The sequence below is a fragment of the Zalophus californianus genome, chromosome 5 (genome assembly GCF_009762305.2).
Source record: "Zalophus californianus isolate mZalCal1 chromosome 5, mZalCal1.pri.v2, whole genome shotgun sequence".
In the NCBI taxonomy this organism is placed as follows: Eukaryota; Metazoa; Chordata; class Mammalia; order Carnivora; family Otariidae; genus Zalophus; species Zalophus californianus.
In genome coordinates, this window is record NC_045599.1 from 59,260,998 (window position 1) to 59,277,910 (window position 16,913).

Sequence of the window (16,913 nt, forward strand, 5' to 3'; positions counted from 1 at the left end):
TTTGCTGATGTGAGATCCAGAACTTCCCCGTGGACTTATTCCTTCAGATGGAGGACCTGAATTCTCTGTCGAATAATCCTTTAGAGAGGCCCAGAATTCACAGGACGATGGATGTTCTCGCCACATCAGCACTGAGAAGAGCTCCTTTCCATGTGGGGAAGCATAAGAACCCCTGGCTTCACCTATCCTCCCCCAAACAGATGACTTTTCCTACTTCTCAGAAGAACTGAGACCAGCACATGAGAATTCTCTTAACGTCTATTCCTCGTACTTGAAGCTTATTTATGGCACTACTGCCCTTCCTATCCCGGAGAGCTGCCCCAGTTCCCCTCCGAAGCTAACCACACAGGCACCCACCCCCGGGGCTGTGCTTCATTCCATTAGCTGAGCCCTGCCCACCTGACCCTCTGAAGCCTCCCTCTCCACCCTCATAGTTTCTTACCAGTGGCACCTTCCTACCTGGTTTCCTAGCCTCTGGGCAATCTGCTAGCCACGTTCCCTTCCTAATAGCTAACCTCACTTCTCTGCTTAAAAGAACCTTTGCGGCTTCCCAAATTATAAATGGTTCATACTCCCAAGCTCCCTTATAAACTGGAAGTTAAACTTTAGCCTACATTCACTCCTCCAATTGTCCAATATTTAGCAAACACGTAACATACAAGACACTAGCTGTGCCGCCCCTAACGTGCCTGAAGTAGAGTTCTCGTCAGAGGACATTATAAAACTAGCTCTACAGTCTAACCACAGACATTTATCTTCCATTCCTTCAACCGATATTCACTGAGCACCTACTATGCATCAGACACTGTACTGGGCACTGAGGGTATAATAAAAGACTCAGACCAGCCCTCAGAAGTTCACAATCTACCAAGGGAAGCAACTTTTCATTCTGTCCCTGCTGAGAAGAATCCTCAGGACTCTCCTGTCAAATGGCACAGGTCTAGCCAAAACTTACCAGAAAAAAGGCAAGCCGTCAACATACAAGTAACAGAAGCGGAAAAAGAACTGCTTTCACTTTAAGTCTTTAGTATATCCAATTACTTTGATTTGCTTTTTTAAAATCTTGAAAACCACAATCTTATTTTTACCTTATTTTATCATTTTCCTATCCAGACACCATATATTTGATTCAATGTACTCTCAGTACAGGAAGAGGGCTATTACACCCTCCCCTATTAAATGTTTCCAAGCTACTGGTGGAAATGAATTCTATACTCTGTCCCTGGAACTTAAAAACCTCACTGTCTTCATAAACTCTAGGCAAGGAAAAGCCACTATTTGGTGGCTACAGATTCTTCATGAAATGTGATAATGGCTTGTATTTAATACAGAAATCTCAATCCTGCTTAATTCCTGAATAGAACGATATTGGAAAGTAAACTCTCTCATTCATTTACCCAGCCTGGAAAAGTCTGAGGATGGCAATGTATTTGCCATGTTTATCACACGAAGGCAGGTAGTTTCATAGATAGTACACACAAAGGACGAATGTTGACAAGGAAAGTGGCTGGTGTTTGTTGGCACCAATTACACAGGAACAGAATCAGAGGTTAGGAAAGCTCACCACCATCACCCTGTGAGCCAGCCAGGATTCAAACCCAGACCAGCATGATTCCCAGTCAAATACTCTTCCCCCTGCCCCCCTTAGACTACATTTCAGCGTAACCCAGGGCATGAATGAGAAACAAAGACATGGATGATTCTAACTGGATTCTCTTGTCATGTTTCATACATATACTGGTGACAACTAAGCATCTAGCCAGCAATCATTCCCTTGAGAATGTACCTCTGTATTTCTGGTACCACAGTAAGAAGAGAGTGCTAATTCACTGTAGGTAGTTAAAAGTCATTTTCTCCTGGATGACAGTTCCTAAACTGACCTGCTGGGGCATGTCAAAATGTGACCCTGGGAACATGGTACCTGAGTCAAATGTCAAAATTAACAATCATCAAAGAAGCAGAACATTTAATTGAAAAGTAGTGTTTGGGTTCATATCCTGGTGGATAGTGGTGAGTGTCTCCCTTGGCACATTTCAGAAGGAAGTGAAGAGGAGAAAGGTCTACAGCAAAGACATCAAAACTGAGCCTCGGGCTGTATGACATAAGGTCCAGGTAACACAGCAGCTATGTGTCTTTTCTTTTTCTTTACAATTTTGAATATTTAAAAATATTCCTCTATATGTAGACTGTGAACAAATACTTGAAAAGGAAGAGAAAAAACCACTTTCATAACCCTCACAATCTATTAGAAAAAAACTGTATTTTACTTAATAAATTAGAAATTATCCCATTCTTTCAAGGATCTTTCAAGGATCTTCTAGAGCATCAATGTCCAATGGAAATATTATATATATGAGCAGGTATGGCATTTAAAAATTTTAGTAGAAACATTTAAAAAGAAGAAATTAATTTTAATAATATGTTTAACTCTATATATCCCAAATATTATCATTTCAACATATAATCAACATAAAACGTATTAAAAATATTTTACATCCTTTTTTCCTAACACTAACACTTCAAAATCTGCTGTGTTCTTTGCACATAATGCACATCTCAATTCAGGTACTAAGTTTTCATCAGAAATACTTGACCTGATTAAACCACATAAAATGTACAGTTGAAAAAATAGATCTGCATGCCCAAGTTGCCTCAAACATGCATAAAAGTTTTCCAATAACTGAATTAACTATCAATTCTAAGTTTTCAATGAACTAAAAATTCAGTGCTTCCGTCACAACTAGCCATGATTCAAGTGCTTAACAGCCACACGGGGAGAGGGGCTACCAGAATGGACAGTGCAAATCTAGAGCTCTCATTTCGCTCATCTGGTTATTTCTAGCAAAAATTCCCCCAGATGGGGAAAGATTCATTTACTCGTGAATAGAAAACCAAAGAACTCTAACTCCCAATGCTTCACCCTTCTGATGAGGGAGTCCCACTTTGGAGTATAAGGTCACTCTCGATTTATTCAGGAAAAAGATGATCCTTCCTGATCTAAATAATATAACATCACATAAAAGGCAGCTCAATAAGCCAAAATTCAATCTGAAGAGATTTTAAAACTATGGATATTTTTTCAAGTCAGATTCTCTGCCCCCCTTCTTGTGTCCTGGCAAATTTATGAGCATATTTATTGAGATTCAATAGGTGCTAGTTCCATATGCCTCACTCTACACACAATACATCATTTAATCTCGCAGCAATCCTGTGTGAGACAGGTGAGAGCCAGAGAGGGTGTTAATAACTTGTTCAAGGTCATACACCTAATTATAAGGTGTAGAGCTGGGACTCAAGCCCAGAAAGTCTGACTAGATTTTTTTTAAAAGCCTGCTCAAGAGAAGCCCCCTAATACCAACTACACACCCTAAATTCACGCTTCTCAAAGATTTCTCACATCCACACCCTAAAGTCATGCTTTTCGAAGATTTCTCACAATTCGCACAGAGTAGGCAGGGCAGGAGAGAGCAGGTACTACCTTACCACTCTACCAGTGAGGCAGAGGAGGTACCTGGCAAGGCCGTTCCTCCATCCCACATCCAGTGCTTCTTCCAAGGTCCCTGACACATAGGAGGTACTTGTTGCTGCTAATACACCACACACATGCTATCTTTACCTCGCTGAATCCTCCAAAGCACTCTGGGAGGAAGGGGTACCTTCCTTTACACGTAAAGAGATGGGAGTTCCATCAGGTAAAGGAACATGACTTAGGTCACACAGCCAAATGGCACCACATCTGGGATCCCAACCCAGGTCTGCGCCCAGCAGAGATGGACTCCCAGCCTTGGACCTCCTGAGGACCGGCTCTCCTCAGACTGCAGTGACTCCTCGTTCAAGAGAAACCTTTCAACAAGTTGATATGATGTGAGTAGTCAGATTTCTTCATAATTCACATGCTGTTATTTCAGAAAGGCCACTCCTGTGTCTGACTTGGTCAAGTTTTATTGTATTTGTATGGGATGAACTCACAATTAAAAAAAGAGAAGATAGATAGATAGAAGGTGAGTTTTATCTGGCTAAATCTTCAGAGAGGGGGATTTCAAGGATGAACATGACTCCTGGAGGCACTGGCTTCTCCCCAGAGCTGATTTAACAGGCCAGCCTGGCAGAGATCCAGGGTGACAACCCACACTGGGGGACTAAATCATCATTGGAATCCATGGGAAATACGGAGCCACTTAACTCGGGCGTTCACATGCGACTCCTTACATAATGGACAAAATGGCAAATGGACCTGTTTCCCCTCAAACGGAGTGCCTGGGAGTTGAAATAAACACATTCCTCACCAGCACAGATCTGTCTCTGTTGAGAATATTTTCCCTTGTATATCTGTAGGAGTGAAAACAGGCCTCACTACCAACCCCAACGTCACCTGGCTGACAGGCATCTGAAAGTCTGGACCTGAACAATGCCTGGCAGACTGTGATATTAACCAAATTTTAAACAGACTTATGAACACCTGAGTCAGAAAATCACATGTAATAAATCCCTTATTTTCAACATACAGAAAAGATATATATTTTTTATTCATAGTCTTCATTAATAGAAAATCACTTTCATCTAAATAAATAAATCTAAGTAAATAAATAATGGAACAGATATTTCAAGATTATCAGTTTGATAAGGTGCCAATGATTAACCTTCACAAGACACCCACCCATCTTGGGTGAGCCCTGGCTTTCCCATGAGAAGGAACTTTGCTCAAATAATTTCCTAACTCACAAGTGTTTACAGTTCCCATTAAAAAAAAAAAAAGAAGAACCCAAGCTTCCTAATCTAACCCAAGTAGTAGTAGTTGTTAGAACATTTTAATAACATTTCAGAAGTCAATAGTTCAATTCATGATATAAGGGCAATTTTGCCTTCCCCAGAATCTGTAAGCTAAAAAGATCACCGGTCCACAGTTGAGATGGTGTCGATGAAAATATTCTGTGAATTCACTGTATATGGTAGAGCCTCCGGGAGAGGGTGTCAGTGGGTCCCATATCCAAACCACATACTGGCTCTCTTGGCCTGAGCTGTACCCTCAAGTTCATTACTAGGCCCCTGGGGGACGGGTTGAATACTGTCTGCTTTTTTAGAATCAGAGATGGATCAAAGTCTTTTAAAACAATTATTCAATTGATCTTCCTTAATGCATACTGTAGGAGATTACTCAACCCCTATTATTGTTACTAACATTTTCCAAAAGTGACCTTTATAAATCAGAATCTATAGACTCAATCATACATCACCTATTAGTCAACTGTTTTCAACTTTTATTTAGGCAATTCCTTTACCCGAGCTGTCATCAAGTAATAAAACTGGGTAATTTGAATTGGCCATCTCTACTTCCCCTTTCACAGAGAAATGGTAACAAATGGTGAAATGGTCCACAGAGAGCTCAAAAAGAAAAACAACTTAGAGTCAGCTATGCCCATTATAAAGAGCTTGGAAATTTGCTTATGAATGGTCACAGAACCTTTAACAAGGGTCTTTTACAACATTTGGGTACGCTCATCCAAGAGGTTATTTCTAACCAAAACAAAACAAAAAACAAAAAACCTAGTGTTACCGTTCAAGATTCAAAAGTTTGAAACACTGCACCTCTTTCAAGAAGTAATTTGCTACCCACCTGGAAAGTGTATCCAAAGAATTGTTATAATAAGGGTATCTGACTTTGACTACTTACCTATTTTATCTGCAGGAATGCTGGGAAGTGTCAATGAACAACTTCAAAAAAATGCCACCTGGAGAAACAAATTGAAAAAAAACTTAGATTAAAAAAAAAAAAATCGAAGGCTTTTTTTCTTTTAAACATAAAGAAGACTTAGCATACAGTTTTATGTCTCATTAAAATATGTAATGTTTCAAATATTGGCCTCCAGGCAGCAAATAGTTCAACATGCATTAGAACATAGCCACCTGTTTGTGGGGACAGCCACGGGTTCGTGGGAACACTGATGTACTAACACAGAGTCCAAACCAACCATGAACCAGAAAAGGTAAGAGAGCAGTGGGGAAGGTACAGCCCATGAACATGCCCCTTATTAAGCCCTTTCCTTTCCCCCACAAAGAGACCAACTTGAAAACACAATTTGTGTCCTTCAGGGCACTTTATAAACGGTCTTAAAAGGCTCCAATACTCCTGAAACAAATTAAGAATGAAATATATAATTGTGAATGAGGAACTATCCTGGCAGTACTCTATGTCCTTTCCAGTAACTCTGCTAACTTTTTTTCAAGCTAAACTCACAAGGATGTCCAAGAATGGAGAAAGGGAAAAGTGGCTGTTACAACTCTAACATAGTAAACAAAGGAATCAAGAACTAAGAATTTATCTAATGATTAGTTTACTCAGAAATCAAGCATTCCTTTTGGTGTTCTCAAAGTCTTCTGGTAATCTTAGAAAATTATAAGCCTATTAATATGTTCACAAAACAAAGAATCCCAAAATGTCCATTCATTCACTGCTTTGAAATATTAAACATAAATGGAACAAATTTCTAATACAAAATATCAGTTACTATTTGGTGGGAATATATTACATATCAGCACAACGTGGCATCAGATTATAACCTTTCCAGATAGACAGTATGTCCTTTGACTGTTGAGGAAACTAATGTTGAAAGAAGAAGAGAAACTTCCCCAGCATCACAGAGACCCAGGGTTTCCAAACAGCAATCCTTTCATCCTGTCATGTGGCCCCCTGCAAACACCTTCTACTCTACACCTGCTAGTCTACTCATTACTTCTCCAAATAGAAACCTGACATTCCTTAACACAAAAGCTCTGGAAAACAAACCAACTAGCAGATAAAATTAACTTGTGCTTTTTGTATGTTTAAAAAAGTAGTTTCTTCATTTCAAAATGGTTAGCCTAATCATGCTATTTAGGAATGTAATTTAACATTGCATATAAGTAAAAATGTAGAAAGAAATAAGGGGTTTAGAGTTCAAGAAATAAAACACACAACTAGGAGTGAAGAGGTGTTTTTAACTTCAGGTAAGACAGATGAAACAAAATATTTGACAGCTTCAATTCTATTGGTAGGCAGAAAAACAGGAAAAGTCTATGTGCCCATTTTCTATTAACAAACTTTCATATATCCCATCATCAAATTTTGATAATGAAAGTCTGTAATATTGGGCCACAAATATCCATACTTATATCCAAATAACTAGTTTAACAGCAGCAGTATCAGTGTTAATCTAAACTGGACCTGAGGTTGAAAAGCCAGTGTGGGGCTTAAAGGCTCCTCTATCTAAAGACATCATTTTAGTTCAATAACAAACTTGAAGATACTGAACAATAGTCATTGGGTTTCACTTTATAAAAAATAAATACACAAAAGAATTCTGAATTCATAAGGTTCTTTATTATAATAGCTTAGGGGAGTTATGATTTTTTTAAACGGTTCTTTATAAGTTAATTACTAGTTAAATTCCAAGCATTTCCCACAATTTAATTTTACCCCTTTAGGGAAAGTCACAGGAAGTCATGATCGGTATTTTTATCTGAAAACTGCTTCTGTGAAATAAACCACTAGGATTATTATAAATGGGTCTGTTGTGGTGGAGCTCTTGATCAACATTTCATTACCTCTCAAAGCCGAATGGGTAACAAAAACACTGACTTCAAGCATAGTTCAAAATCAAAGATAACATTTTAAAAATTTTTTGTCACATACAACGCAAGCAAAGCTCTGGACAGTTAAGAAAGATCTCCAACCTCTAACAGTAACAGAGAAGGCAGGGTCATATCCTGATTCCCACCTAAAGTTTTCCAAACTCGCGCTGCCAGTAAAAGGCACTTCCTAGAATAAATATATTTGGTCTGAAGTTCTGAAGAAAAAAGACGTTTGGGACTAAGTTTTCAGTATCATGATTACTGACAACAAAGTCCTATCTTGTGAAACTACCAAAATGATCAGAAAGATAAAACATGACAATAGGGCATTACAGTTATTTTTATTTATTAAAAAAGTCATTTTAAACATTCAGTAAACTAAAAGTATACTAAGTCATAGATCCCTCAAAGGTTCACAAAAAATAATGACTCTATTAGGCATTAACTGTCAGGCACTGATCTATGTACTTGATGGGAATTCACTCATTTCTCACAAAAACGCTGAAGTAGGTACTAATATTATCCCACTTTAGAGATGAAGAAGCAGGCATAGAGGAGTCTTTCAAAGTTACATGGCTTGTAAGAAGTGAAGATTCAAGTCCATATACATGACCACATTTAATCCTAAACAACTATATTAACAGAGGCAGGTCAAAAAAAAACTTAGCCCCATTTTGAATCTGAGGGAGAATGAAAATCTGAGGAGAACAGACTGCCCCGTGAATCACACTGCCCATCAGCAACTCGGGCAAGAAGAGAACCCAGGGCATCCAACTCTAGAGTCGGGCCTGGGTTTTGTTTAATTTGCTTGTTTTTGTTTTAAATTCTGTTAATTAACATGTAACTCACTGAAGAGAGTGTATCCTGCCTTTAATCTCTGAGAAGACACTTCAGGGTCCTCCCAGGGGCTGTGGCGACTCTAAGAATATCTAGCCCAGTGCCCACTGAGGTATCATCATTGCTGCCATTTCACGAGTTTCCCTTCCTCCATGTGCAATTACGTTTTTCACTTAACTGGTTAACAAATACAGAGGAGCTTATAAAAATCAGAAATAGATGACTTTATTATTTATCCTTCTTTCATCTTCATTTTTATAGACCAGTAGTCTCCTTGGCCACTTAAATGAGTTACAACCTAATAAATGCAGGCACTTATTCAGCAAGTAGCCTAAATGAAATCAAAACCGCTGTTATTTTTGCACATTAAGGAGTTAAAAGTTTGTACTTCCCATTCATCTCCATTTGAGTTGCATGCCCTTCTGTTCCACTTCCGGAGATGGGGGCTGGGGGGGGGGGAACAATAGCTGCCTTTAGCGCCAAGCACAGCACCCACGTGACAGGCACCAGCTCTTAGGTATTGAATTGGATTGCCAAAAACAGGAAGCTGAGTTGTAAGACCCCTTTCTCAGTTAGAAACTTCTATGACTTGAAATGTGCTGATTTGAATTGTTTCCCGTCAACTCTGTAAAATTAGAACCAAGAAGTGTAACTTGTTTTGGAAGTTATAAGGAGAAATTCCAGGTCAACCGAAAAAAGAATGTCACAGTCAACAGAGTGGCCACACAGAGGTCCTGGTTGCCGTGGGGAGACTGAGAAGCATTGGCTCATGATCACAGAAGCCAAAGAAGGGTAAAGTCTCGATTACCATCCTATAACAGAGAGACTCATTCCATGAACCCTGTGATAGTTCACGACACCCATCCTCGGTGAGAATGTGAGTTCCCATAGCAGAGCACTGTATGAATTAAATGATGCTTTACAATTCATTTTCTCATCTGACCCACACAATGAGCAGAAGGCAGTTGGAGTGGGGGTGTTGGGCAGACATCATTTATTATTCCCATTGTACAGACTAGGAATGTGAACCACTCAAGCTAAATCACACAATCAATCAGTAAATGCTGGATCTTTGCAACAACCAAGACATGGGCTTTTCAGCCATCATACTTATTCATCAAGGACGAGGGCAAGGATGGGCCCCAAAGACTTGAAGCATGAAAATGAAACCAAAGGAGATGAGCTAAAAGCAAAATATAGTAATAGCCCTATTACTCTTATAAACCACTCTGCCTTCACCTAAAAAGTACTCTACATTTTTAGTAGACAACTCTAGGTTCTGTTTACTTGTGTCAACTAAAGGGACAGTTGTCCAAACCCTACTTCACTATGCTCTGCTGATACAATATATGTTTGTATGTGGTTCCTTTTTTTTTTTTAAGATTTTATTTATTTATTTGACAGAGACAGAGAGAGACAGCGAGAGAGGGAACAGAAGCAGGGTGAGGGGGAGAGGGAGAGGAAGAAGCAGGCTTCCCGCTGAGCAGGGAGCCCAATGCGGGGCTCGATCCCAGGACCCTGGGATCATGACCTAAGCCGAAGGCAGACGCTTAAACGATTGAGCCACCCAGGCGCCCCCGTGGTTCCTATTTTAAGGGGAGTTGGTGGCAGTATAACAGACACAAAGAGCACTGTCCCATTTCTACATCCAAAGCATAAGTAATTGTTCAAAGACTAGGCTGAAAGGTTGGTTTTGTTTCTTTCTTTTTTTTTTTTAAGTCAGTGAAATGTACAGACTCTATTCTGACAACAGGTCCAAGAGAACCTTACACTTGGGTCTGACAACAGGAGTTTAAAAGAAATGGGTCAGCCACTGAAGACTGCTGAACCTTGCAAGATTTTTTAAGGAAAGACAAGAAAGTGTCAAATTTCACAAACCTGTCTCTACGCAGAGGGAGTGGGAGGTTGCCAAAGGCTGGACTGCATTAACTCATGTGAAATGCTGGGAACCTGAGCCTCTACAATGCCCATCCTGCCACTCAGCCACACAGTGAATGACTGAAGTTCAAGGTTCTAGAGATCTCACAGTCTATAAGCCAAACGTTCATCACAAAAACTTCCTTTTACTCTTAAGGAAGGAGAAACTACTTGAGTCAAAAATCACATCAACATGAAGCTGTTAAAGGGTAAGTTTTCAAATATCTGAGAACACAATAACCTAGCCATGTGCCATCAATAAGTCAGATTCAATTATACTGCCTTTTAACAATCAGGTTTGTACACCACATTCGTTCACATGACTATTAGCCTTTCCCCAACACTTCGTTACAAATCTACTGGACCAGAAGCTCCTCCAGACTAAAACTAATTCTACCAAACTCCCTTACCTATCTCCTGCACTTAGCACAGTGCATGGCACAGAGTAGACATTTTATAAATAGTCACTGAATAAATGGATGATTTCCTACAGATAGTCAGAAAAGGCAGGATAGGGGGAAGAGAGAAATATGGGGTTGACAGAATGGAGAAAATCATCAAGCAAAGAGGACTGCTGGAATTCCAGCAGGAGAAAGTACCAGAGGCAAAGGATGAGTCAGCAGGCATGCAAGGAGCATCGGGGGGGTGGTTACCCCGTCCACGTACGGGGAGTCCCCAAGTGGGTGTGTGTTTCAAAATACCAGTGTCTGGACCAACCTCCATGATATCCTTGGAACACAAGTGGTGGAAGACGGTGACAGGGGCAAGTGTATATAATTAAAGAGCTCTTTTGGGAATTCTGCGAAATGCTCCTCCAGATGACGACTACTCTTAATACTCTTGGCCTTTTTTTTTTAACCTTGAATATAGCTATGTGATCATTCTGCAAGACAGAAACAGTTGTGAATATTGTTGGGCACTGGTAATGAGCAAACCTCATCAAATACCCCAAGCACGTGTTCACGAATAAGTCATTTAAGATGGACAGACACAGGTCGTTATAGGCAGACAGGTGAGTGCCGCATGCTCGGAGTACGCGCAAGGCTAGCGGGTGGCCATGCAGATAGCTTGCACCGGAAACGCTGACAAGCCCTTTCTCTGTCTGACACTTCTTAGCAGTCTGCATTCCAAATCTGGGCATCAACTTAGTAACAGGCCAATGTTTCTGAAAAACAGAGGCCAAGATTAAAACTAGAACTAAATGAAGACTAAACATTAAAAACCTTTCCAAAGAGGGTAATATGGACACACCCCACACTCAGGTGAGAGCACACAGATGGCAAGTAGAGATGTTGCTCCCAAGCTGGCCATCAGTTATAATCCCCTTAAAGTCCAAGAATGAGCCCGTCTGACCTGTGGAAAGACCCAAAGATCCTTGTATAGCATCACCTTCACACAGGTGAAGTTCACTGAGGGGACACAGCTGTTACAACATCAGCACAGGCTAACTCTCACTCTGGAAATGTCTTCTTTAAAGGATCTGCAATGTCCTAAAAATGAAGGAAAGAATTCTGAGAGTCCCTGCATCCAAGCAAGGCTGATTCTAGTGGCGAAAGACAGTTGGCTTTGGGAGGCATGGCTCCCATATCTAAAATATTTTCCCTTTTCATTATCTTGCGAATGCAAAAAGCATTTATCTGTCCATTACTTTATCCTCCCCTAGTCAAAAATTATCTGTAGGGCACCTATTCCCTGCCAGGCACCAGGGAGACCAAAACAAACAAGGCATTATTTGCTGCTCCCAAGAGAAGTATTGTCTCCCCTGCACTGCTCAGTCGTGCTCTGCCCCGTGCCCTGGTGCTTCCTGGGACTTCCACTGTGTGAGGGGTCTGGTGGCCATCACGTACACAACACTCGCCAGTCACTGCTGTCTCTTCCAGGGGGACTTACATCTTCAGCCTCTGTCTACATCATCAAAGGCTTTGAGCTTTTCTAAAACCTTGACATTAGTGAGCAAGGAACAGGATTTTGGTGAAACAGAGCCAGAAGAGGAGCTTCGATTACCCCTTGGAGAGCTCAGAAGGCCTGTGGCATCTCAGGAGGAGTGAGGATGTCTTCCAAATACATGTCGGAGGAATAAAATCACTTCAACACAAATTGAATAAGCTTTTACTGCTTGCCAGGGGAAACTTTCAAGAAATTTGTAAAAAAAAAAAAAAAGAAAGAAAGAAAGAAAGAAAAGAAAAATCTGTATCATAACATGGGGCGCCTGGGTGGCTCAGTTGGTTAAGCATCCGACTCTTGATTTCAGCTCAGGTCATGATCTCAGGGTCATGGGATCAAGCCCCATGTCGAGCTCCGCACTCAGTGCAAAGTCTGCTTAAGACTCTCCCTCTGCCCGCCTCCCCCTCTCTCAAATAAATCTTTTTTTTTTTTAAGGATTTTATTTATTTATTTGACAGAGGAAAGATACAGCAAGAGAGGGAACACAAGCAGGGGGAGTGGGAGAGGGAGAAGCATGCCTCCCGTGGAGCAGGGAGCCCAATGCGGGGCTCAATCCCAGGATCCTGGGACCATGACCTGAGCTGAAGGCAGATGCCTAACAACTGAGCCACTCAGGTGCCCCACAAATAAATAAATCTTAAAAAAAAAAAAAAATTAAGTTGTTTGTCCACTAGAATATAAGCTCCGTTAAGGCACAACCTTTAATGTGTTTTAGTCTGTGCTGTATAGCTCCCTAATACCTGGAGTGGCACTTGAGACAGAGCGAGTTCTCAGTGAATATCAGTTGGTGAATATATGTGTGGGCAGATGATAATGTCTTGACCAAAACAGGAAACCAAGGGAAAAAGGGAGATCAGGTGAGGGTTTGGAGGAAAATTTGCTCATTGAGGCTTTTAAGCTTGAAGTACCTGGTTGGGCAGATTCCAGTAGGCACGTGAGGAACTGAGGAAAGGAGGTTGGTGCAGGTGATATAGTTTGGGAAATTCGCACCATATAGGAGGTGTTTGAAGCCATAGGTACCCCCAGAAAAGCAATCAAGTGAGTGAGATAAGAGCTGGCTACTGTACAGTAAAATAAGTAAATAAATAATAGCATCTACCTCACAGGGAGGTGTGTACTAAAGGAAAGAGCGCATGTGAAATACCTGACCTGTCTAGCTCTTTGAGGCTTAGCCAAATTACACAGCAGGTGCTCAATAAATAGTTACTGCCAATATGCAAACACCTTTCAAGACTGATATAGACCATTTTTAGTGCCATTTTGTCCTCACAGCATTTGGGCACAGCATGGATGCCAAGAATTGTATGTTTACACGAGGCTGCTTTCGGAGGACTCTTACTCCAGTCTGATCAAAGATTAAGAGATTCTCCAGCGTTATCTACAGGGCAAAATAATGCTGTCTTCCTTTTTATTATCTAGTGGGGGAAAGTAAACAGGCAGGAACACAATTACCAGAAATGGGGTATGAAAGGCTACAACTCGTTCCTACAAGGTCCATGGACATGAATGTTTATCATGGTCCAAGCGCTGTAGCTACAGATTTAAACCTAAATCCACGAGGAGAAAAACTTGCTGCCACAGACTAAAAAAGTAATGACAAATGTGGCATTTGAGCTAAACTCAAAGGATGAGTTAAATGTAAAGGTCCAATTTCAAGAAAGAAAAAAAAAATCACAGGTTGGCTCAGGTGGTTTGCTTTTAAGTTCGTCATTAGTGACGAACTACTGCTTAACTAAAAATAAGCATCCCAAGTCAATGACGGGAAAACAAACGTCACCATGAGTGCCCCATTTAGAAGAGTTAGTCAAAGAGGTAGAAGTCCAACACCAATCAAGCACTAAAGCAACTGGGTTAACTGCTGTACGGCTTACAGCAACTGCCTGCTGGAAGTGCTGCTGGGTCTTTGGGGAGAAGTACCCTGTGGTCTCACTGGTCAGGGCAGAGGAGGAAGTGAGCAGAATTCTTCCCCAGCTACAACTAGAGTGTCTCTGCTTTTATCTTTTTTTTTTCCTATATTAGAATTCTACTGAAAATTTTGTTTGAAGAAAGCACTCATTGTTAAGAACAAACATTTTGAAAGCCACTGACCTGGTAAAAATTAATTCTGGGGATAAAAATCAACAAAAGTTTTAAAATTCTGGTTTTTATACCCATTTTCACAATTGGCTTACAAGTATCTTAAGGGTGATCACTGTGGGGGTTGGCTGCTGCGGTGATTAGGAGGTGCAAAGGTTTTATAATTCTGTAATGTCTGAATTCTGCTTAATAAAAATGAATACTTTTCTCACCAAAAAATGTTTGAGATACTTTACTTCAGCCTACTTGTCTTTCCTATTTTTCAAAGAAAACAAATTATAACTAAATTTAATTGCTTCCCTGGGCAAAGATGAAATCGTACGGAAGCTTCATACATTGCTGTGTTTATGCTAAGAAATAAGAGAAAATGTTCCTTGTTGCATTAATAGTAAAAACCTAATGATATAGAACCATTCTCTAGGGGAATGGTGTGCATGGGAATAATATTTTTTTTCCAAACAACTTCCATAACATTCCTGTTCTTGTACAGATGCAAATGAAGTGTTTCCAATTTTAATTACAAAACGATGTTTAAATGAAGAAATGAGAACAAGCAGAGACAACGAACAACGGTCTTAAGGAGTTAGAGGCAATATCTCTCCTAATGCTGGCCCTTCTCCCAGTTCCTGAAAAGGAGGATGGTATGTTCATGTTGAGCACCATGGAGCACTATTTAAGCAATCTCAGTCTAACTTAGTATAGAAAGTTTTGTCTTCAGACCAGAGAAACCCACAAACAGCAGGCACTGAGACTCTGGCTCACAGGGAATATTTCAGACTCTCCTTTTAGGCTGTTAAACATGCAAGCAGGGTGCCCTCCATCCACGAAGATGAACGCCAAGCCCTCTACTACCAGGACAAAGGCCCTAAGAGATCCCAGGAGGAAAAGCGGAGTCTGGACATCCTTCCACACTCTCTAACCCTCCCTGGGACCCGTGGCATACATGTGAGAGGCAGCTGGTCGGGGTTAAAAGTACAGTCTGGCCGCACAGTCCCGCCCAGCTAACTGGACCACAGAGCAACTGAACCCTGACCTTGGCCTCACCATCCCCATTCTCTAAGCAAATGTGTTAACTGGCTGCAGATTCCTGAACTGTGCCTCAGATGCATTCCCAAACTAACACACATACACACAAACACACACACAAGTGATAGGACATAATTTTCTCTAGTGAGGAAAAACTGTTTTATTTGTTAACAGCTAACCACTTACCAACAAAGTCAACTACAATCAATGGTAAACAAGAACCCATAACTTGTTTAAATCCCTTTCTCCATAAGATTCTGCTGTGTTAGAGGGTTACAGATGCCTCCCTGAAATCTCTGAAAAACATTTTCCTGAGACGATTCTGCTGATGCATCAGCTTCGGCTCCCAAGCCCTCACCTGCCTGAACTGAAGACCACTCACACTAGAACAGGACGATTCTCCCTTTAGCCAGGCCTTCTGCATGCGCTGTGCCTATTCCTCAGTCACCCAAATTCCACCACCTCAGCGCTCTGTGTGTCCAACTCAGAACTGCTTAGGGCAGGAAGGACGTCAGAGATGACCTAGCACAACGCCATCATTTCAACAAAACGGGTCCAAAAACAGCAAGTGACAAAAAAGTATTGGTGGCAGCCTGGGAGCAGCAAACAAGGCCCTCCCTCCTAATCCTGTGTTCATGTCAGGGGATGAAGAACCTTCAGGGGCCCCCAGTGCTCAGATGTGCCTCAGAAACCACAGGGCAGGAGGCGGCTGGGGGGCAACTCCCCAGAACAGCTACGGTTTATCTGTTTCATATATTAGGGTTAAAAATAAGATTTTATTTGAAAGAAAGGTTTTCAGTGTAAATACACAAACATCTTGAAAACCACCACATGGCAGAACTAACTTCAAATAAAAGGAAAGTTAAAAGAGAGAAAGAACTAAAAACATAGGGTCTTACTTTAATGAATGTGTCCTTTCTTAAAAGGAATGAGCAAAGAAAACAGTACTAAAACCAAATGTTACAGCTTGGAGTTCTCTCCTTTATTTTTGCCTGCCCAGGAAAATAAAACAAACAAAAAAAGACAAAGAAGAAAAACAAAAGGAAGATAATATATTTTAGTGTCTAGGTCCTTGGCAAAGTCTCAAATCCATATTGCATTGACTGGACAATTTCAAGAAATAAAGTCACAGAGGGCATTAACCTCCTATTTTAAATTCCTAAGATAAATTTTTACTTTAAAAAAAAGAATGGAAAAAAATGTTTCATAAATTGCCTTTGCGGAGGGGGTTGGGGGTGGGGGTGGGAAGCAAGGCTCCCAATTTCACATTTTGCTTTCCTGTCTGTTGAGCACCTTTAACGCTTTCAATTTCTCCATTCCTAAAAAATCAAGTCCTTCTTACAGGTGTTCATAAGCCCGTGAACTATGTCTCTTTAAGGTCAGTAGGCAGGAGGGAAACTGATTTGTCACCATGTGGTAGGCCAGAGCTGGATACAATCTGCAGGAGGGGAAAGCCCTGGGGGTACTGGGAATCCAGCAAGTCACCAAGAACTATGTTCACTGTG

General features: G+C 40.8%; 1 protein-coding gene across 14 annotated transcripts in view; it reads right to left on the reverse strand.

Moving 5' to 3' along the window:
* LHFPL2 (LHFPL tetraspan subfamily member 2) overlaps nucleotides 1-16,913 on the reverse strand; it is a 154,445-nt gene that overhangs the window by 74,509 nt on the left and 63,023 nt on the right. For all 14 annotated transcript variants that reach the window (XR_004820079.1, XR_004820078.1, XM_027605084.2 and 11 more), the window contains one exon: nucleotides 5,672-5,729. The gene's annotated coding sequence lies outside the window, so the exon portion shown is untranslated. The remainder of the gene's footprint in view (nucleotides 1-5,671; nucleotides 5,730-16,913) is intronic.